The following is a 23,530-nucleotide window of genomic DNA, read 5'->3' as shown; positions in this document are numbered from 1 at the left end:
CTAGAGAGGGTTTGGGCAGTTTCAGTTTTATGGCTGGGTGGTTGGAATTCAGGGAACCCCAAGGTGGGGACAAAACACTCTGAACCCCCAGAAGGACCAGATTGAGGGGTCCTGGTTGTGCCTACAAGCTCTGCTGTCACCTGCGTTCCTGTTGTCCAATAAACCTTCTGTGTTACTGGCTGGCTGAGAGTCACTGTGAGTCCCAGGAAGAGGGGTGCAGGACCGGACTCCCCCACACTCTGTGACAACTGGTGGCAGCAGCGGGATCTACTGCACCCTGTGGACGACTCTTCCTGCAGTAAGTGACTGGGGAGCAGTAAAACTAAGGGACGATTGTAGGGGTGATTAAGCCCTGGGAGTGTGTGACCAGAGAGAAGGACTTTTGCAGTAACAGGGTCCCCCAGGGCATTGCAGTGAGCGGTCCCAGGGGTGGAGGAGTCTGCGGATCAACCCTGGCAGATGGGTGGTGACCTCAAGAAGGGCTGGCGCACTAGGGGTCCCCCTGGAAACTGTGGGGAGCAGTGAGCACCCCGGCCTGGGAGTGGCCACCAGGAAGATGTATGCCAAGCGGCTTAAGTGCGACCTGGTTGGGCTGTGCAAGCAGAGGGGGCTGTGCAGAGGGAGGCTCACAGAAGACCAGCTGATTTCCCGGCTGGAGGAGGGAGATCACTTGAATGAACTGATCACTGTCTCTGAGGGAAGCAGCCTGACAGATGCAGCGCAGACACCAGTGTCTGTCCCCACTGGGAGTGGTCAGCCGGCGGCTAAGGGCTTCCCGAGACCCCCCCTTCCTATCCCTAGGGGAAGGGTCAGGAGGAGCCCAGAGAATACCAAGGGCACCGTGACACCCCCGGCCAGCAGGGGATCCTCCTGGCAAAGCTCGCCCTCCAGCAGGGGATCGTCCCGGCGACGCTCGGCATCCGTGGAGCAGAAGCGGTTGGAATGGGAGAGAGCTAAAACTGAGAGAGCTGGAGGATCGTGAGCGACAGAGAGAACATGAAGAGAGACAAAGACAGCGAGAACAGGAGGAAAAAGCGAGAAAGAGGGAATATGAAGAATAACAGCGTCAGTATGAGCTGGAACTGGCTTGGCTGAGGAACAGCGGGGCCCCCAACTGCAAGGAGTGAGGGGGGCCCAGGACTGCAGGGAGCTTTGATAAGTGCATCCTGGCCCAGCGTAAGGAGGGGGAGGACATGGATGACTTCCTGGTTGCCTTTGAGATGGCCTGCAAGCTGCACCAGGTAGATCCTGCGGACAGGCTCCAGGTTCTCACTCCCTTACAGGACCCCAAGGCCATGGCATTGTACCGCCAATTGGGAGATGCTGAGAAAGGGAACTACGAACTATTCAAACAGGCCCTGCTGCGCGAGTTCGGGCTGACTCCTGAGATGTACCGAGAGAGTTTCCGGGGTCAGTATAAAACCACTGAGGTCTCATATCTGCTACTAGCCGTCCGCATGGAGGGATACGCCAGCAAGTGGGCCAGTGGGGCCCAGATGAAGGGGGACCTGGTTAAATTACTAGGACTGGAGCAACTGTATGAGCGGTACCCATCCGACCTGAGGCTGTGGTTGAGGGACCAAAAACCAGAGGACCTGCAACATACAGGGCGGCTGGCCGATGAGTTTGTGAAGATCCGGTCGGGAAGTGGCAGGGAGGAGTCCCAAAGGAACAGGCCCACAGCGATGCAGAGAGAGTCTCATCCTGGGACCTCCCAAAGAGGTAATAGGGAGAATCCCCTCCCAAGGAGAACGCCCAGGAACACGGCTCAGAAAGGCTGCGGCCTCAGAACAAGCCAGCTAGAGAGAGAGCATGTCTCCATCCCTGTCTCAGCTGCTGAGTTCCAGGCTGAGTTGCAGAAAAATCCCTCATTCTGGTGGTAGATTTCGCCACTCGCTACCTCGAGGCGGTGGCCTTGTCCTCTATCGCAGCAGATACTGTGGCAGTTGCGCTGCTGACCATTTTCAGCCGGGTCGGGTTCCCCAAGGAAGTCTTAACAGACCAGGGGTCCAACTTCATGTCGACCCTGCTCCGGTGCTTGTGGGAGAAATGTTGGATCCAGCACAGCCGGGCCTCAGCGTATCACCCCCAGTCCAACGGGCTGGTGGAAAGATTCAACGAGACGCTGAAGATGATGCTAAAAATATTTATGAACCAGCATCCGCAGGACTGGGACAAGTACTTACCTCACCGGCTGTTTGCGTATAGGGAGGTACCCCAGGAATCTACTGGGTTTTCGCCTTTTGAACTGTTATATGGAAGGCAGGTAAGGGGGCCCCTGGACCTGATGAGAGATGAATGGGAGGGAAAGGCCACTCCCGATGGGGAATCAGTGGTGGAGTATGTCCTGACCTTCTGGGAAAGACTTGCCGAGCTCATGGGCCTGGCCAGGGAGAATATGGCCCGAGCCCAGAGGAAGCAGAAGGTCTGATATGACCGCACGGCACAGGCCCGCGCCTTCGCCACCGGGGATCAAGTGATGGTTCTCATCCCCATGAGAAAGAACAAACTTCAGGACCCCGGGAAGGGCCCTTCAAGGTTATCAAGCAACTAAATGCGATAAACTATGTGGTGGAGCTGTCGAACTGGCGCACCACTGCCGGGTGTACCATGTGAATATGATGAAACCATACTATGACAGGGGGAATGTGGTGTTGGCCGTGTGTGGACATTGGGAGGAGCAGGGAGATGATGCTTTAATGGATCTATTTCCTGGGACAAAAGCTGGTTCCCCGCTGGAGGCAATTCCCCTCTCTGATCAGCTGACCCTGGCCCAACACGCTGAGATCACAGGGGTGCTGCATCTCTATACCGACAGCTGTTTTCCAACCAGCCTAGACATACTAATTTGATTGTCCACTGGGTGGAGACCGGGTCACATCCTCCTATAAGATTATCTCCTTCTCGGGTCATCGGGAAAACTGCCCAGGACCTAGAAAGAGAGGTCAGGGACACGCTGGCTTTGGGGGGTGATCCAGCCATCTTCCAGGCCTTGGGCCTCTCCAGTGGTGCTGGTCCCGAAAAGGGATGGGTCGATCCGGTTCTGTGTGGACTATCGAAAGCTCAATGCCATCATCGTATCTGTTGCCTACCCCATGCCCAGGCCTGATGAGCTCCTAGGAAGCTGGGAGGCACTCGGTACCTCACCTCCGAGGATCTTACAAAGGGCTACTGGCAAGATACCAGGCTGAAATTGGCCTTTATCACCCCTCTGGGGCTCTACGAGTTTCTGACCCTGCCCTTCGGCCTCAAGGGAGAGCCAGCCACCTTCCAGCGCCTGGTGGATCAACTACTGAGGGGGATGGAGCATTTTGCCGTGACGTATATTGACGACATCTGCGTCTTTAGCCGGACGTGAGAGGACCATGTTTCCCAGGTTAAACAAGTGCTGGACCAACTGCGGGAGGCTGGGTTAACTGTAAAGGCTGAGAAGTGCAAGGTGGGGATGTCTGAAGTATCTTATCTGGGCCATCGGGTGGGGAGTGGCTGCCTAAAGCCGGAACCAGCCAAGGTGGAGGTGATCAGAGACTGGCCTGCTCCCCAAACCAAAAGCCAGGCCCAGGTCTTTATTGGGATGGTGAGGTACTATCGAAGGTTTGTGCCCCATTTTTGAGCCATAGCTGCCCCCATCACTGAGCCGTGCAAGAAGGGGAAGCCAGACAAGCTGGTCTGGACCGAGCTGTGCCAGCAGGCTCTCCGGGCGCTGAAGAAGACTCTAGTTAGTGACCCATTTCTGGCAAACCCAGATTTCGACAAGCCCTTTATGGTGTTCACCAACGCCTCATACATGGGACTTGGGGTGGTGTCAATCCAGGAGGATGAAAATGGGGGAGACACCCCATCGTGTACCTGAGCAAGAAGTTGCTACCGCGGGAGCAGAACTACTCGGCCATCAAGAAGGAATGCCTGGCCATGGTGTGGGCCCTTAAGAAACTGGAGTCATATGTCTTTGGGCGACATTGTGTACACCGACCACTCTCCACTGACTTGGCTGCACCAGATGAAAGGAGCCAACGCCAAGCTCCTGAAGTGGAGCCTGCTCCTGCAGGGCTATGACATGGACATGGTCCACATGAAGGGAAGTGCCAACTGATAGCGGACGCGATGTCCCGGAAAGCGGGGCCCTGAACTTCCCCAGGTCACTGGTCAGAGTTACCCCGCTCAGCTCAGTCTCGAAGGAGGGAGAGATTTGATGCAGTAGGGTCTGTCTGTGTGCGGGGAAGGGAGCGTTGGGGAGGACATTAAGTGAGGGACAGGATTTTTAAGCCTGTAACTTGAGCCAGGTACGGGGAGAGGGTGTCAGCACCTTTGCCCGGGAAGCTGGACAAAGGAATCGGCCGGCTGGAGGAAGGGCAGTTCAGTTTCTGTTTTGGGCTGGGTGGTTGGAATTCAGGATATCCCAAGCTGGGATCCAAGTACCCTGAACACCCAGAAGAACTAGATGGAGTGGTTCTGGTTGTGCCTCCAAGCTCTGCTGTAACCTCCATTCCTGTGTCGAATAAACCTTCTGCTTTACTGGCTGGCTGAGAGTCACTGGGGGTCCAGGAAGAGTGGTGCAGGACTGGATTACCCCACACTCCGAGACAGGAGTGGTGCTAGGTCGCTGTCTTCCCTCCTCAGCTCTGTGAGGGGACTGGGTAGAGGCCGTTCCAGCGGGGTCGGGGTGCTGGGTTCCCTCCCCGACACTGTGAGGGGACTGGGTAGTGGCCTTTCCAGTGGAGGAGGAGCGCTGCCTCCCCTCCTCGGCTCTGCGAGGGGATTGGGGAGGGGCCGATCCAGCTAGGGCGGGGCACTGCCTTCTACTACGGCTCTGCGAGGGGATTGGGGAGCGTCTGTTCAAGCGGGGGTGTGGCGCTGCCTTTCCTCCCCAGCTCTGTGAGCAGACTGTGGAGCGGACGATTCAGAGGGGGTGGGGTGCTGCCTTCCCCCCCCAGCTTTGCGAGGGGACTGGGTAGAGGCCGTTCCTGCGGGGGCGGGGCGCTGCCTTTCCTCCACGGCTCTGCGAGGAAACTGGGGAGCGGTCATTCCTGTGGGGCAGGGCACTGCCTTCCCTCTCCGACTCTGCTAGGGGACTGGAGAGCAGCTGTTCCTGCGGGGGCCGGGCACTGGGTTCCCTCCCCAGCTCTGTGTGGGGACTGGGGAGCGGCTGTTCCAGCGGGGGTCGGGGCGATGCCTTCTGTTGCCGACACAGAGGGTGCCCGAGGCAAGCAACAGTGGTTCGTTGCCCAGAGTGTGAAGCGCCAATGAACACACACCCGGGTGGAGAAGCAAGCAAAGTTTATTGGGATCTCAAAGTGGTGCAAGGAGACGAGCGCTTGAAATCATGCACCACTACACAAGCAGCTTTTCCCTTTTTATAAGTTTTTCTTTCTCTTTCTTCTTTCTTCCCCCACCCTCCTCCTCCTCCTTTCTCCCCTGTAGCAGTTATGTAAGCACAGGTGCATTATGTAATCTTGGCCGCGGCAGCTCGTTAGTAAGTTTTCCTTCTGCAAGTTACCTTGTCCTTCTGCTAAAGGTGCACAGGCCTTATCACCACTGCTTTAGACCGGTTTTAGCTGTGCTGCAACTGATAACTTACTGTTACACATTTCATTTCACAGCTGCTAGCTTTCTAGATCAAGTAGAGTTCAACATGGAGGAGCTTTGGTTCACTGAGGCTTAGATTTATGCCTAGTGATACCAACACTGGGGAGCGGCTGTTCCTGCGGGGGCGGGGCGCTGCCTTCACTCTCCAGCTCTGCGAGGGGAATGGGGAGCGGCTGTTTCTGTGGGGGTGGGGCGCTGGGTTCCCTTCCCAGGGCTGCGAGGGGAATGGGGAGTGGCCGTTCCTGCGGGGGCGGGGCGCTGCCTTCCTTCCCCAGCTCTGTGAGGGGACTTTGGAGTGGCTGTATCTGTGGGGCTGGGGCGCTGCCTTCCCTCCCCAGGTCTGCGAGGGGACCACGAAGTGGTCTTTCCTGCTGGGGCGAGGCTCTGGGTTCCCTCCCTATCTCTGTGAGGGGACTGGGGAGCGGCCGTTCCTGCAGGGGTGAGGCGCTTTCTTCCTTCCCCAGCTCTGCGAGGCAACTGGGGAGCGGCCGATCCAGCGGGGGTGGGGCACTGAGTTCCCCTTCCAGCTCTGCAAGGCGACTTGGATGTTGTTTTTCATGCGGGGGCGGGGTGCTGCCCTCCCTCCCCAGCTCTGCCAGGGGACTGGGGAGTGACAGTTCCTGTGGGGTCGGGGTGCTGTGTTCCCTCCCCAGCTCTGCGAGGGGACTTGGACGTTGTCTTTCCTTTGGGGATGGGGCACTGGGTTCCCTTCTCAGCTCTGCAAGGGGACTGGGAAGAGTCCGTTCCTACGGGGGCATGGCACTGTCTATCCTCCTCATCTCTGCGAGGGGAATGGGTAGCGGCCGTTCCTGAGGGGGAGTGGCGCTGGGTTCCCCTCCCAGCTCTGTGAGGAGACTGGGTAGCAGTTGTTCCTGCGGGGGCAGGGCGCTGCCTTCCCTCCCCAGCTCTGCCAGGGGACTGATAAGCAGCTGTTCCTCTGGTTGTGGGGCGCAGGGTTCCCTTCCCAGCTCTGCGAGGGGACTGGGAGCGGCCGTTCCTGCCAGGGCGAGGTGCTTGGTTCCCTCCCCAGATCTGCGAAGGGACTAGAGAGTGGCCGTTCCAGTGGCAGCGGGGTGCTGCCTTCCTTCACCAGCTCTGCGAGAGGAATGGGGAGCGGCTTTCCTGCAGGGGCGGGGCGCTAGGTTCCCTCCCCAGCTCTGTGAGTGGACTGGGGAGCGGCCGTTGAAGCGGGGACAAGCCGCTGCCTTCCCGCCCCAGCTATGGGAAAGGAATGGAGAGCGACCGTTCAGGCGGGGGCAGGGTGCTGCCTTCCCTCCCCAGCTCTGACAGGGGACTGAAGAGCAGTCTTTCCTGCAGAGGCGGGGCGCTGGGTTCCCTTCCCAGCTCTGCGAGGGTACATGGGAATGGCCATTCCAGCGGAAGCGGGCGCTGCCCTCTCTCCTCAGCTCTGTGAGGCCACTGGGGAGCATCCATTCCTGCAGGGGCGGGGCACTGTGTTCCCTCCCCAGCTCTGCCACCGGACTGGGTTGTGGCCATTGCTGCGAGGGAGGCCGCTGGGTTCCCTCCCCAGCTCTGCAAAGCCACTGGGAAGCGGCCGTTCCTCCGGGGGCAGGGCGCTGTCTACCCTCCGCAGATCTGCAAGGCCACTGGGGAGCGGATGTTCGTGCAGGCGTGGGGTGCTGCCTTCCCTCCCCAGCTCTGCCAGGGGACTGGGGAGCGTCCTTTCCTGTGGAGTCTGTGCTCTGGGTTCCCTCCCCAGCTCTGTAAGGGTACTAGGTAGCGGCCGTTCCTGCGAGGGTGGGGCGCTGCCTTCCCTCCTTAGCTGTGTCAGGGGACTCAGGAGTGGCCGTTCCAGCGGGGGTGGGGTGGGGTGTTCCCTCACCAGCTCTGGGAGGGGACAGGGGAGTGGCCGTTCGAGAGGGGGAGGGGCGCTGGGTTCCCGACCCAATTCTGGGAGGATACAGGGGAGGGGCAGTTCCAGCGGGGGTGGGGCACTGGCTTCCCTCCTGTCATAAACAGATGGTTAAGGGTTAATGTCTCTTTTACCTGTAAAGGGTTAAGAAGCTCAGTGAACCTGGCTGACACCTGACCAGAGGACCAATCTGGGGAGAAGATACTTTCAAATCTTGGTGGAGGGAAGTCTTTGTTGTGCTGTTTGTTTTGTTCTTTGTTCGCTCTTGGGGCTAAGAGGGACCAGACGTGCAACCAGGTTTTCTCCAATCTTTCTGAATCAGTCTTTCATGTTTCGAAGTAGTAAGTATAGCCAGGAAACATGGATCAATCTTATGTTTGTTTTCTTAACTTGTAAATGTGTCTTTTGCTGGAAGGATTTTTACCTCTGTTTGCTGTAACTTTGAATCTCAGGCTAAGCGAGGCGGGGAGCTCCCTCTAGGCTATATAAATCTGAATACCCTGTAAAACATTTTCCATCCTGATTTTACAGAGATAATTTTTACCTTTTCTTTCTTTAATTTAAAACTTTCTATTTTAAGAACCTGATTGATTTTTTTCCTTGTTTTAAGACCCAAGGGGATTGGGTCTGAACGCACCAGAGATTGGTGGGGGGTAAAGGACGGGGGGGAGGTTAATTCCTCTTTGTTTTAAGATCCAAGGAGTTTGGATCAGTGTAGCCTCTCAGGGTAACCCAGGGAGGGGAAAGTCTGGGGGGAAAAAGAGGGGAGGGAAGGCTAATTTCTCCTTGTGTTCAGATCCAAGGGGGTTGGGTCTTGGATTCCCCAGGGAAGGTATTGGGGGAACAGGAAGTGTGCCAAACACCATATTTTGGCTGGTGGCAGCGTACCAAATTTAAGCTGGTAATAAAGATTAAAAGTGATCATGCAGGTCCCCACTTCTTGGACGCTAAAGTTCAAAGTGGGGAAAAAACCTTGATACCCCCCCAGAATGGACCCTGCCTGGGCGGACTCGCTGTGGGAAGCGCACGGAGGGTCAGAGGATGCTGAATGCTCCAAGGAGAGACCCAGGAGGTGAAGACGTGTGAGCTTCTTGCCCTAAAAACTTCTGCTCCAAGGGAGAGGAGGCTCCTCAAAGTCCTGACTGGTTTTGTGGGGAGCAGTTCCAGGGCATCACCCAGGGTCTCCGTGACAACTGGTGGCAGAGGTCGGATGTACTGCACCCCGTGAATGGCGCTGCTTGCAGTAAGTGACTGGGGAGCAGTAAAACAAAGGAGGGATAATGAGAACCAGGTGTGCTAAAGGCTCAGAGAGGGAAGGTTTCAGGGAGCGGTTAACCTCTGGGAGTGTGTGACCAGCGAGAAGGACTGTTGGAGTAAGAGGGTCCCCCTGAGCACTGCAGCGAGCAGTCTCAGTGGTGGAGGAGCTTGCCGCTCAACCCTGGGAGAGAGGATTTTTGCAGTAGCAGGGTTCCCCTCGGGATGGCAAGAGCAGTCCCAGGGGCGGAGGAGTCTGCAGCTCGACCCTGGCAAAGAGGTGGTGACCACGAGAAGGGCTGGCACACCAGGGGTTCTTCCTGGAAACCATGGGGGAGCCAAGAGCACACAGGCGTGTGAGCCCAGAGCAACTTGGGAACGGTGAAGTGATGGCCTATCACCACCTCCTTGAGAAGGACATTGTGATCCTGTGCACAAAGAGGGTTACGCACGGGGAAGTTCACCAAGGCACAGTTAATCGTGAGTGGGAGGAGAAGGACGTGTCTGAGGAGCAGATTCCTGACCCAGATGAGGCTACAAAAGGATCTGGGAGCAGCTGGAGCAGCAGCCAGACATTCCCGAGAGTCTGGTCTCCAAACAGATGATGGTTTTCACGATCAGGTTCCCCATCAGGGGATCGAAGACATATGGGATGGGAGCAGAGCCTGAGAATGCGAGAGGATCGCGAGAGAGAGCAAGAGCCTGAGGAAAAGCTGCAGGAGAAGCAGCAGCACCATGGACTGGGGATGGTGGAGCAGAGAGACATAGGGGGCTGCCCAAGGGTCAGTGGGGAAACACGCATGGGGTGGCAAGACCCTGGGACAGAGAGAACTGTGGTGGTGCAGCCGCAGATGCTGAGGGGCTGTGGGACCTGGGTGAAGGTCCCCAGGGTGAAGCCCCCCGTCCTGCATATGGCCTGGATCCTTGTGCAGACCCAGGAGGGGTCTGGCTGGCTGGTTGTTGAAGTTCTCCAGGATATTGGCTGGGAGACCCTGTTGGGAGGTGACTGTGTCTCTTTGGGACAGGATCCAGGCCCTGCTCCTGTAACGGCCGAGGATTTGAATTCAAATCCAGGGAACCAATTGGGTAAGACGGAAATGGTCTGTGAAAATGCAAATGACGTGGCTGGCAGGGGGAACGGGCTGCTGGGCTCAGGATACCTGCCTACCTGTAACCAGCCCCCTGGGGCTGAGTGGGAGGGAGAGATGCTCCCCACCCCCCTGCACACCGGAGAGGGGGCTCACGCTGGCTCTGAGGCTGTGACTAAAGCAAGGAACTCGCTGCCTGCCCCCACTCGAACCGCCACTCCCCAGGCCCCTCCCACAGCTGGGGAGGGAAGCTAGCGCCCTGCCCCCGCTCGAGCGGCCACACCCCATGCCCCTCTCAGAGATGGGGAGGGAAGCCAGCGCCCCACCCTTACTAGAGCCGCCACTCCGCAGGCCCCTCCCAGAGCTGGGGAAGGAAGGCAACACCCCAAGCCCACTCGAACCGCTACTCCTCAGGCACCTTCCAGTAGTGGGGAGGGAAGCAAGCGCCCTGCCCCCGCTCGAATCGCCTCTTCCCACACCTCTCCCAGAGCTGGGGAGGGAAGCCAGCGCCCCGCCCCAGCAGGAAAGACTGCGTCCCAGTCCCCTCTCAGAGCTGGGAGAGGAACCCAGTGCCCCACCCCTGCTGGAACGGCCGCTCCCCAGTCGCCTGATTGAGCTGGGGAGGGAAGCCAGCACCCCACCCCCACTGGAACGGCCACTCCCCAGTCCCCTGGCATAGCTGGGGAGGGCCCCCAGCACCCCGCCCCCGCAGGAACGTCCGCTTTACATTCCCCTTGCAGACCTGGAGAGGGAAGGCAGCGCCCCTCCTCCGCAGGTCTGCACACAGGCCGTGGCCATGGCCGAGAGCGCAGCGCAGAAGCTGCTCCAGCCCTGCAGCCTGCGGGGCAGCGCACTGGGGCTGGGGGCAGCACGGAGCAGGCAGGGCCCAGGTGGGCGGGGGGCAGAGACACACGTGGGGTGGACACGCTCCTGCCAGGAGCTGCCTGATTCACCCCCTGCCCGGGAGCTGCAGGAGGGGCCCAGATCATGGCTCGGCTGCAGAGCTCGGAGCCCAGGCTGGGCCCAGGAGCGAGGGGATGGGGGAGCTGGGGGTGTAGCGGGGGTTGGAGCCAAGAGTTGGTTGGAGATGGGGTTGTGCCACTTCCGCTTGGCAGCAGGGGGGCCCTCTGCCTTTTTTTTTGCTCCGCACCCCGCGTCCCGATATTTCATCTTTGACATCTGGACGCCCTAGCCTGATATGAAGGAGAAAGTCTGCACCAAGGGGCCAGGGACTGGCCTTTGCTAGACAAACCAATGTCAAGTTTTAGTCAATTAGGACAAGTCAGCAAATAAGAACAACTTCAGGTATCAGTAACTGCTACAGGTTGCAAATTCCTACATGCAGCAGTTTCTGGCACTACACCTGCACAGCTCTGCTCCCCGGCTCTTCTCAGGCTCCTGCTCTCTCCTTAGCTCTGCCCCACTCTCGCCCAGGCAGTTCCAGCTCACATGGAGGATGGGACCCCCTGGCCTGGTGACTCCCTCATTACACTGCCTGGCCTGTCAGCGCAGCTAACTTGGAGCTTTGGCCTCTCCCCACTGTCAGTCTCAGGGTCCTGATTTACCATTGATCCTTCCCCCTTCTATTGGTGCTGGGAACTAGCCAACCAACCCCCCCCCCCCGACACACACTAAGTTTTAGTAAAGGGCCAAAAGCCCCCTTACACAAGCCAGCCCCATGAGGGTCACCAATGTGCAGAGAAGGCAGCACAAGCTGCTCCCATGGTGTAATGGGCAGCACTCAGGACTCTGAATCCTGTAATTTGAGTTCAAATCTCAGTGGGACCTTGTGTTGGCTTGTGGTCATAGGTGGCAGGTTATATACATTTGCGGTGCTCGGGCTGCAGGAATATTCAGGGCTGGGGGCCCTGCTCCAGCAATATTTTGAGCTGGGTCTCTTCCCCTGGCCCTGGCTCCTGCCTGGCACCCCTCCTCCTGCTGTGCTGTGTCCCTGCCTGACAAAAAGCAGCATGGGCCTGCCTGCTCCTGCTGCTGGAGTAGAGGTATTTGGGCAGAACTGCTGTCTGCTGCCCCACGGTCCTAGTGCCTGCCCACCACTTATGGCAAGGCAGGCTGCCCTGAGCCCCCCCACAGCATGAACCCCCCATCTTCAGCCTCACACCCCAACCCTCTGCCCTAGCCATGAACACTTCATCTCTCAGCCCCAGCCCTGAGCCCCCTCCTGCATCATGAATCCCTCATCCTCAGCCCTGCACTCCCTCCCAGAGCCTGCACCTCTCATCCCTTCCTACAACCCCACCCCCTGCCCCAGCCTGGAGCCTGCACCGAGCACCCAAACTCCATCCCAAAGACTGCACCCTGCACCCCTCCTGCACCCTAATCCCCAGCCCAGGATCTGCACCCCAGATGTCCCCCCCAAGCCCCCTCCCAGAGCCTTAGGCAGGTGGGGGAGGAGTTTCGGGGGTGGAGGTGGGGGGGGGGGTTCTGGGCACCACCAAAATTTCTACAAACTTGCCACCCATGTTTGTGGTAAAGCCCCAGAGCTCAACTTCCCTGTCTCCAGCTTTGTACGAATGAATCTTTCCCCTCCTGCTGGGTGACTCACACCTCCTAGAGCCAGGTCTTTGGCTGGGGTGGCCACAATGGCTTAGGGCTCTAGAACTTGCTACCCTGATAGCTGCGATTCTTGCTGCTGCACCTGATGTTCACAAGCTTGGCCCTTGTGATTCCTACCACACTTTTCCTCTGGCCCACATGGCACTTGAAGAAAGGAGTGCCAGGACTGGGATTAATAGTCAGGCTTTGGCAGGAGGGAGGAAGAGTCCCAGGCTGGAGCCCCACACACCTTCCCTCCTCCGGGCACCTAGAGCAGAGGCAGCCCAGCTCTGTCCGCTGGATACCTCAGCAGAGTAGGTGAGTTCATGTAAATACAGTCTGGTCCCAAAGCCTCCTCCAACCCTGGTCATCAGTAGCTGTCAGGGGGGAGCTCATTCACACCTCGCTTACAAATCATCATTTGAAATTCTAAGGTTGGCACTGCTGAAGCCAATGCACCGACATTGTCAGCAAACACAACAGCTGGGTGAGGAAACCCGGCTTTGTCCAGACTTTCCAAACCTATTTTACTTTCTCAGGTACAAGTAGTTTTCATACATTATATCTGCTTTTAAAGTGTGTGTTAACGTTTTAATTTCCATTCAAATTTGCAACCAATGGAACCAACATTGGCAGCGCTGCATGTAACTACCTGACCACTGAGGGAGGGGGTGTTGGGGAAATTCGGGGAAGGGGGTGCACAGCCCCCTGGCTGGGGGGCATATAGAGAATGCCCAGTTTCACTGAATTGAGTCTCCTCCTGCAGCACCTGAGTAGGTTACATCAGAGAGGAGCTGCAGTGTCTAGGCAGTGGGATGCCTGTACCTTTAAGAGCCCAGCCCTGGTAAGTCCATGCTCAGAGGTGCTGCCTGTGAGAGGGGAAATAAAAAAGCCCTCTGCTCCCCCAACCCATGTTTGCAAACACTGGAGTCACAGCCCACCGGGATAACTGTTACCCCTCGGCCCCTGCCTGTGCCAGGGTTTAACCCTCTGGCAGCGCCTCCCTCTGGGCTTATCTCTGGCTCCTCCCCCCCTCCCTGACTTTTCCCTTCAGCCCCTCTCCTAACTCTGCCTCCAGCTGCTTGACCCTCCAACCCGTCAATTTCCACCCCCTTCTCAGACTCTGGCCACCCCCTCCTCTGATTTGCCCCCCTTTGCCCCTTTTTAATCCCTGTAAAAAGTAAAGTGTGCTGGGTCCCATTCACTGGAGGGAGGGCTGGGCGCCTGGCCCCTGTCTGCCCAGTGCTCAAAGTGCCCCATGATCTTATGGATATTTGCTGAGTGCTGCAGGGTCACCCGAAGGGGGAGAGAGGCACGGTTAGGTGGTGATGCAGCCAAGGGTGCCTCACTCAACACTGAAATGCAGCCACCTCTGGGGTGACTTACACAAGTAAGCAAATGAATTTGGAACAAGAAACGCACTGAAAGGACCGAGGCAGCTGCAGGAGGTGGAGAAAACCAGAAAAAGCAGTATCCCTGGATCGCAGCCCTGCCCCTCCCCCCCTCTACCCCCTAACCTCCACTCCCATCCCACATTTGAGGGGAGAACCCAAGAGTCCTGGTCCCCAGCCTTGCCCACCCCCATATTTTGATATGGCTCCATCCAACAGCTGCCCCCACAATTGCAGGGTAGTGCCATGGGGCACACCGGGGCCTGCCTATTTGCACAGGATGGGCAATGCCAGTGCCCCAGGATGGGGAGAGATGATGCTAAGGGAGAAGCAAGCAGCAGACAGCTCCCGTGACAGACAAAGAAATGCTAGGGGGTGCTATGCTGCAATGAGTGAAGGGGGTTGGCGGGGAATGGGAGGATCTTCCCTCACAGCAGGTGTGTCTGTCTCCCTCCCAATTCCTCCCCAGCCCTATCCCAGCCCAGGCTAATCCCGGCCCAGCTGCCAGGGTTAAATTTGGCCTGGATTCTCCAGCTGCTGGGGATGGGGCGTGGGGCTCGGAAGCATGAACCTCTACTCCCCCTTCCCCAGACACAGTTGCATGGGCACAGACCAAAGGAGCCTGCAGCACTGCTGCCTAGAGGAAACTGAGACACCAGCCAGTGACAGACACATCATGGCTCTCCTCATCCTCATCCTCTTTTCCATATACAACCTGGCTAGGTGAGAGGGTGGTAAACTCAGGGCAGTTGCATAGTTAACCTGTGGAATTCATTGTAAAGGCCAAGACTATAACAGGGTTCAAAAAAGAACTAGATAAGTTTAGGGTGGATAGTTCCATGAAGGGCTATTAGCCAGGGTGGGCAGGGATGGTGCCTGTAGCCTCTGTTTGCCAGAAGCTGGGAATGGGCAATAGGGGATGGATCAATTGATGATTCCTTGCTCTGTTCACTCCCTCTGGGCACCTGGCACTGGCCACTGTCAGCAGACAGGAGGATACTGGGCTAGATGGACTTTGCGTCTGAACCAGTCTGGTTCTTATGTCTCCCTTGGCGCAGCAGTGACACCCAGTGGGCAGTCAGAGTAATGCACAGAAGGTGTTTTGCTTGGAGCAGCAGTGACACCTCGTGGTCATTCAAGGTAATGCACAGAAGGTGTTTCCCTTGATACAGCAGTGACACCCACTGGTCAGGTGGCGTAATGCACAGCATGTGTCTGCCCTCTACTAGCAGTGACACCCACGGACCAGTCACGATAAGGCACAGAGTGTGTTTCCCACCAATCTGGGTAAGGCACAGAGCATGTTTCCCATGGAGCAGCAGTGACACCTAGTGACCAGCAGGGGTGGCATCAGACTCTTCTCCTTTAGTGGGGGACTGAGATGGGCTAGACAAAATAAATTGGGGGGCTGTGCCCCCCATCACCTGGCCCCACCCTTCACGGGGGCCGTGCCTCTGCTCCTTCTCAGTTAAAGGCCAGGCTCATCTCCTCTCTCCCGGGCTAGGGTTTACAGCAACACAAACTTTATTAAAATAAAATAATAAACAGGGTTTACTTTAAATATTCTAAATCTGTCCAAATTTTAGTACTGAATCCAAAGTTTTCTTAAAGATCCCATCAGTAACCAAAACCTAAATGAAAATTGAAACCAAAAACAAGGCTTAATTTAAAACCCAAACTTTAAGAAAAACTTTGTTTGTAAAAATAAAAACTAACAAATGCTGTAAATTAATAATTTCAACATTTTATCAAAAAAGTGTGCTACAGCAGAATGATAAAATAACATCAAATAAGTAAGCATGACCACTAAAACCTCCTATAAAGGAATTGAATCCTTGAATACTGGTCAAATCTATAAAATATGCTGAAATATGTCAAAACTGGTGTTGCAGGTCAGCCATTCAAATCCAGAAAATGTCAATTAAAAGCTCCATTCCAACTAAAAATCTAAAACACCTCAATAAACCAAAATGGTCACAGCCTGAAACAAACCTACACAGAAGCAAAATTAAACCTTTACCAACACTGGAACAAACTATGTAAATTTCTAATTCTAACTTCTTGTTTCTCCCAGGAGAAAGGTGTTTTGCACCCCAGTAACCGGGCTGTCACTGCAGCTTTCCTTTCACTAAATAAGATTTTTACCAAATATAAATTGCCCTCCAATTTCTCTAAGAGAAATTGAAATTGTATCTTTGTACTAATATCCCAAGTGTGCAAGTCCATCCCCTCAGAGCAGCCTCACACCCTGAGGCCAGGGGAGAATCCCAACTGGTTTGTGCATTTGTAACCCTGGGGCCTGAAGCTGATGAGAGAAAGGGAAATGAGCCATCTTGGAATTTTCCGATACCACCTGCGGGGAGCACAGGGATTTGACTGAGTGACATCCTGGCTAATTTTCACCTTGTTCTCCAACAGCAGAATCCACTGGAGAGCTCGGGAGTGACTTGACCATGGCAGCACCGTATTTACATATTAAAAGACGGCATTTTGGGGCCAATGGGGTGAAATGTGAGTACTTTTGGGGTTGGGACCCACATGAGAAGGAATGTGGACAAACTGGAGAAAGTCCAGCAAAGTGCAATAAAAATGATTAGGGGACTGAGACAGATGACTTACGAGAACCTACAGGCCATATCCTGTATGTTAAGCTAAGGCAAAGTTAGCATACCTGTATTGTGACCTTTTACTCAGAGAGGAAAATCAACCTTTATCATGTTACTTAAATAGATAAGTACCCATGCCTGTCCAAGACCTTTACCTAGACCAATCGACAATGGAGAATGGCATAGGGTTTTTTTCAGTGTTGTACCCACAGATTTAACAGGTACACTACAAGGTAACTTATGTGCATATTTACATGTCATCAACAAGCACAAACATACTAGTGTATAAAGTAAATGTACCCTAATGTTTTGTGGGTGAGGAATGAAATTTGGGCATAGGAGGAAGGATTTCCGGCCCTTGTGCCCTATGAAAGAGGTAACCCACCTCGCTAGAGCACTTCGCTCTATCATTCTGACTTACTTCCTCCACTCTCTCTCTATGTACTATCAGTAGGCTGTACTCGTTCTTAAACTTTAAGTTTCAAGGGAACTAGGCTAAGTTCGGTTTCCCTAAGTTGTTATTCTTTGTTTATTAGGTTTTGATTTTAAGTTTAACATATTCAAGTAAACCCTAAGTAACAGTAGCTTTTTCTAAGTACTGCATCCTTCACTTAAGAATTGAGAAACCTGAACTGCAAGGCTGGTCCTGTGTCTCTTACCACCAGGTTATCAAGGAAGGCTGTGAGTATATTAATCAAAACTTTGTTGCATATAATGCCATATGCATCTTTTGAATAGCAGTAATGCAACTGTAACTTTGTAACTCAATTAAACTAAATTAAATGTAAGCTAATCAATTAAATTTTCATCAAATTATCCACATTAATATTATTAGTACACCTTACATCAGCCTACATGGGACAGAGAGTTGGAGTGCAGAGGGATGAAGGCACTGGCTCTGGGGGTGCAAATTCTGGGGTGGGGTTAGAATGAGACATTCAGGGTGCAGTAGAGAACTCAGAGTTAGGATAGGGAATTGGCTGTGAATGCTCTGAAATGAGGCCAAGAAAAAGAAAATTTAGATGGAAAAGAGAAATCAAGGTAGAGCAAAAAGCAGAGAAGAAGTGTGTGATTTTAGGTGCAGAGAGAGAAAACACTTCTGCTTATCTTCTCTCACTAAAGCATCAACAAACCAGATGAAAGATATCTCTCTCTCACTGCAACAACAATTCTAGTTGATCAGGACTGAGGAAGGAAACCTTCATCTTTGCAGTACTAACAGACCTGGACTGAGTCATGAACACCTCCCACTCTCCAATCTGGTGTTCCTGGCCTGGGACAGGGGAGGGGCTCCTCTCTTCTCCATTTGGGACATGGTGGGATGAGAGAAGTGACAGGGCTTTACGGGAAATAATTATTTGCCTGATTCATGTGCAAGTCCTAATCCTTGTTAACCCAAACAAACCGTTTATCCTGCATGCTGATGCCAGTTTGGAGGGTCTGGGAGCAGTCCCGTACCAGGAAGTGGAAGGAAATGTAAATCTGTAGGCTTTGCCAGCTGAGGACTGTCTGATAGCGAAACTCGCTATTCCATCCACCAGCAGCAGTTCTTGGTCTTGTAATGGGCCATCACTGAGAAATTTCGAGACTACTTGTGGGGTGCTTAGTTTCAGGTGTGGACAGAGAACAATCCACTGACTTATGTGTTAACAAGGGCTAAGCTGGATGCTACAAGGCAGAGGTGGGTGGCTACTTTTGCTAGCCATAACTTCGCATTCAATACCAATGAGTTGGTATAATAAGGAATGTGATTTATCAGGACCACCAATTCTTGGCTGGGGGCGAGGATGTAAGCAGGGTGAGAATGAACTCTACCCTGCCATCTGTTGGTGATCTGTTGTAAAAGCCTTTTGAGGCTGATGCCATTTGCATGGTTCCACCCACCCCAGATTGCATGATGGGGGTGCCTGTCCAAAGGGTCATTTTGGCTGCTGTGGGATCCCCAGTCTCTTTCTTATTAGGGCAGGGGTAATAAAGTGCAGTTATTCTGGTGATATAAATCAAGGACAGTAGAACGGTACTTAGCAGTTTGTGATTTTGGAACTTACCCGAACCTACATAAATCTCGTTAGGCAAGGGACGTGGGTTCCAAAGCATAGTGAAATAAGAGAGATGGAGAATGGATGTTTGTATTTTATTAGTACAGATTTTTTTGTGAAATCTGTAAATGCAAGTTTTATGTCTTACATATCTCTCTAGTTTAAAAATAGAGCTTTTATAGTTTGAACACATATTTGCACCTATACCACAGATAAAAAGCCATTAATGACTAAATGCACTTTTTAGACATACATAAACTGCTGGGTTGGCATCTCATTTCCACACTAAAACTTGTAAACAACTCCATAACTGGATAAAATGCTTCTTACAGCTCAAACGGCAAGGAAATTTTGCAGATTGCACACTGGGACAGCAGCTGTGGGACACAATTTCCAAATTCTTAGTCACAGGTAAGCAGGCAGGTTTATGCAAATTCTGGACTCTGGGACCAGAGCTGGGGTTGGCAGTGGGGGGGGACCCAATTTTTTTAGCACATGCACCACCTCTGCAACACCAACCTTTACTACCTCACTCCATAACACCACACACACAACAGCCTTTTACTTCTCAGGAACCAAAACATACCCTGAAAGAGACAGAGTGGTATAAGCTTAAGGCAAATGACTGCAGTACTAACAACAACTCAAAGAGATTCAAAAACATCTCTGTCTTTACACACCATGGACAGTAGGAAAAAAAACTACAAGCACAGGCCAACAAAAACCAAACAAACATCCATTCCAACCTCCCATAAGCTTTGAGTCTTTGGAACCCAGACCCCTTAATGGGTGAGTACTTTTCAGGCGAGGGTGAAGCTCTCAGGCCTCAAATGCCAGGTACAGTTACTCTCTCCTTGATCCAGAACGAACAGGAAAATACACTGCATTACTCCTGCCCCAATAACAAAGAGACTGGGGATCCCACAGCAGCTGAAATGACCGTTTGGAAAAGCACTCCCATCATGCAATCTGGAGTGGGTGGAACCATGCAAATGACATCAGCCTCAAAAGGCCTTTACAACAGATCACCAACAGATGGCAGGGTAGAGTTCATAGCGACCCTGCTTAACCTAGGCTACGTCTACACTACAGCATAAAATAGAAATTATTAAAACCAGATTTATAAAACCGGTTTTATAAAATCTATTTTACGCATCCACACTAGAGCACATTACTTCGGTGGTGTGCATCCATGGTCCTAGACTACCATCGATTTCCGGAGCGGTGCACTCTGGGTAGCTCAGTAAAAGAATGGGACCAATAACTTCGATTTCCATCCACACTAACCCTAAATTGATATAGTAATATCGATTTTAGGGTTACTCCTCTCATTGAGCAGGAGTACAGAAATCTATTTTAAGACCCCTTAAAATCGATTTTAAGTGCCTTGTAGCGTGGACGGGTACAGCGTTAAATCGATTTAACACTGTTTAAATCGATTTAACGCTGTAGTGTGGACCCTAACTCTTACAGCAAACCAGGGCAAAGAAAGCCTATGCAAGCGCTATTCCGCAGCCCCGATGCTCTTTTCTGCTCCTTCCCACCGAACTATCTCAAACATACAGTCAATTACATCAAAGCAATTCCTCACTATTTGGGGCATTGGTGCCCCTTAGTCCCCCTGAGGTGATCGGCTGGTTCCTTTTGGCCTTAAACGCTAGGTAGGAATCTGACTCAAAGGGCCACAACCTTCCTCCTCTTCTGCTCCTATGAACTATCCCTCATCTGGGCAAAACCTTTGAAAACACTGGTGTTTTCCCAACAGGAAAGGGATGGACAATTTCTCTTCTGTGGGGAGGCGAGGGAAACCATGCAATCACCTTCTGGAAGGTATATCAAGGAGGGCGGCGTAAGAACCCTCATGGACTAGATAAAGAAAGCAGCTCTTTAACTGACCTTCCAACAACGACAAACTAAAATCTGCAAGAGCAGCCTTTCAACTCAGGGGCCCAATAACAAGCTGTTGCCAATAACTAATCGCAGAGTTACAAATGACTCCAAACCATACACTCTTGGGACAAACCAAACCTTAACACAAACAACGCTGCATTTATTTGCTGCTCTTCAACCGTGATAACCGATAACTTCCAAAACCAAAGAGCCAGCAGAATACCCATCACAAAAGTGTCCCCTGCTAGATAGGAAGCCATCTCACTAACACGATGAGCTCAAAGTAAAATAAAATAACGGGATAGAAAATCCTAAACAGTCATTTTCAGAGCTCTGAGTTGTTTATAGGGAAGCTTGAGCCACTGACACCAGTTCAAGTAGCCCCCTTCTGTTCTTTTCACAACAGAGAACAGCCTCACCAAAGCAAAGCCTCAAAAAAATGGGTACAAACTCATAAATGTTCCTCTCCATGGAAATCTTTAGTAAAAGGTGAAAGATTTATACAAACTGAAGAGAAAACAGAGTACATAGAAGACAGGGCAGTGGCACTGCCGGGGCAACCGCGTATGCTACCACAAGTCAGGGTGAGTACTCTCACAGCCCGCTAAACCGCAGAGCTTTTAGAGGAAATGGAATTGAACCGATTGACAGCCCGAGTTGGATCATGGGAACCGGGGACACAGGGAGTAAAACTAGCCCCTTGACCAGGGACTCGCTTCGCTGCGCGCAGTGCACTGTGAGTATGCAAATAAGATGCTTCGGCCATCTCCGGCTCTCAAAGGAGTCTTTTCTCCGGGCTGTCTCTGCTCCTTCCCCAGCTGGGCGGAGGTTGGGATGCGGCGAGGGTGGGGAAGCTGCTCTCCTGAGACAGTCCCGCTGATGCCCAGGCACATGGAGGACGAAGCAAGAGGGCACTTGGCCCACAGCTAAAATCCGGAGCAACAGCACACACTTTACCAAGGAAAAGGAGGCAGGATCTCGGACATGAGATTCTATCTGCCGGCCGGGGTGCGACCCCGCGTTGTACCTGCTGCTTGGTCTGCCTCTGCTGCAAAGTAGCTCGCCTGAGATCCTTGGAGTTCACTGAGCTGCAGCTCGCCCTGATGCACGGGAACAGCTTAAAAATCATGGACTCTCAGGCTACGTCTACACTACAGCATAAAATCGAAATTATTAAAACCGGTTTTATAAAATCGATTTTACGCGTCCACACTAGGGCACATTAATTTGGTGGTGTGCGTCCATGGTCCTAGGCTACTATCGATTTCCGGAGTGGTGCACTCTGGGTAGCTACAGTAAAAGAATGAGACCAATAACTTCAATTTCCGTCCACACTAACCCTAAATCGATATTGTAATGTCGATTTTAGGGTTACTCCTCTCGTTGGGGAGGAGTACAGAAATCGATTTTAAGAGCCCTTAATATCGATTTAAAGTGCCTTGTAGTGTGGACGGGTACAACGTTAAATCGATTTAATGCTGTTTGAATCAATTTAACGCTGTAGTGTGGATCAGGCCTCAGGGTTGGAAGGGACCTCAGGAGGTCATCTAGTCCAACCCAATCCCCAACTAAATCATCCCGGCCAGGGCTTTGTCAAGCCTGACCTTGAAAACCTCTAAGGAAGGAGATTCCACCACCTCCATTGGAATAGGGAACCCATTCCAATGCTTCATCACCCTCCTCGTGAAAAAGGGTTTTCCTAATATCCAACCGCCACCTTCCCAACCACAACGTGGGACCATTGCTCCTTGTTCTGTCATCTGGTACCACTGAGAACAGTTTAGATCCATCCTCTTTGGAACCCCCTTTCAGGTAGTTGGAAGCAGCGATCAATCCCCCCTCATTCTTCTCTTCTGCAGACTAAACAATCCCAGTTCTCTCAGCCTCTCCTCATAAGTCATGTCTTCCAGGCCCCGCACCCCCCCTCCCCCGCAATCATTTTTCTTGCCCTAGGCCGGACTCTTTTCAGTTTTTCCACATCCTTCTTGTAGTGTGGGGGCCAAAACTGGACACGGTACTCCAGATGAGGCCTCACCAATGTCGAATAGAAGGGAACGATCACGTCCCTCCATCTGCTGGCAATGCCCCTACGTATGCAGTCCAAAATGCCGTTAGCCTTCTTGGCAACAAGGGCACACTGTCGACTCATAGGCAGCTTCTCCTCCACTGTAACCCCTGGGTCCTTTTCTGCAGAACTGCTGCCTAGCCATTCGGTCCCTAGTCTGGAGCAGTGTGTGGGATTCTTCCGTCCTAAGTGTAGGACTGGGCAATTGTCCTTGTTGAACCTCATCAGGTGTCTTTTGGCCCAATCTTCTAATTTGTCTAGGTCCCTCTGTATCCTATCCTTACCCTCCAGCGTATCGACCGCTCCTCCCAGTTTAGTGTCATCTGCAAACTTGCTGAGAGGGCAGTCCACGCCATCCTCCAGAACATTAATGAAGATATTGAACACAACCAGCCCCAGGACCGACCCCTGGGGCACGCCGCTTGATATCGGCTGCCAATTAGACGTGGAGCCATCGATCACTACCCGACGACCTAGCCAGCTTTCTCTCCACCTTATAGTCCATTCATCCAGCCCATACTTCTTGAACTTGCCAACAAGAATACTGTGGGAGATGATTGTATCAAAAGCTTTGATAAAATCAAGGAATAACACGTCCATTGCTTTCCCCTCATCCCCAGACCCAGTTATCTCCTCACAGAAGGCAATTCGGTAAGTCAGGCGTGACTTGCCCTTGCTGAATCCATGCTGACTGCTGCTGATCACTTGCCTCTCCTCTGAGTGCTTCAGAATTGATTCCTCGAAGACCTGCTCCATGATTTTTCCAGGGACTGAGGTGAGGCTGACTGGCCTGTAGTTCCCCGCATCCTCCTTCTTTCTTCCCTTTTTTAACGATGGGCACTACATTAGCCTTTTTCCAGTCATCCGGGACCTCCCCCGATCACCATGAGTTTTCAAAGATAATAGCCAATGGCCCTGCAATTACACCCGCTAACTCCTTTAGCACCCTCGGATGCAGCGCATCCAGCCCCACGGATTCATGCTCCTCCAGCTTTTCTAAATAGTCTCAAACCACTTCTTTCTCCACAGGGGGCCGGTCACCTCCTCTCCATGCTGTGCTGCCCAGTGCAGCAGTCTGGGAGCTGATTTTGTTCGTGAAGACGGGGGCAGGGCAGGGGAAAGCATTGACTACCTTAGCTTTTTTCACATCCTCTGTCACTAGGTTGCCTCTCTCATTCAGTA

The 23,530-nt window shown here is 53.1% G+C and overlaps 1 long non-coding RNA gene and 1 other non-coding gene across 4 annotated transcripts in view; both read right to left on the bottom strand.

Annotated features, from left to right (window-relative positions):
* Positions 1 to 23,530, bottom strand: part of LOC127040999 (uncharacterized) — a 341,937-nt gene that overhangs the window by 220,328 nt on the left and 98,079 nt on the right. The window lies entirely within an intron of this gene.
* LOC127041032 (U5 spliceosomal RNA) lies at positions 20,695 to 20,810 on the bottom strand. Its single transcript, XR_007771614.1, has one exon. It is a non-coding gene; the product is annotated as a U5 spliceosomal RNA (small nuclear RNA).

This window comes from Gopherus flavomarginatus (genome assembly GCF_025201925.1).
Source record: "Gopherus flavomarginatus isolate rGopFla2 chromosome 13 unlocalized genomic scaffold, rGopFla2.mat.asm SUPER_13_unloc_1, whole genome shotgun sequence".
Taxonomy (NCBI): domain Eukaryota; kingdom Metazoa; phylum Chordata; order Testudines; family Testudinidae; genus Gopherus; species Gopherus flavomarginatus.
Note: the sequence above shows the minus strand (reverse complement) of the source record. Positions and strands in the feature narration are given on the sequence as shown.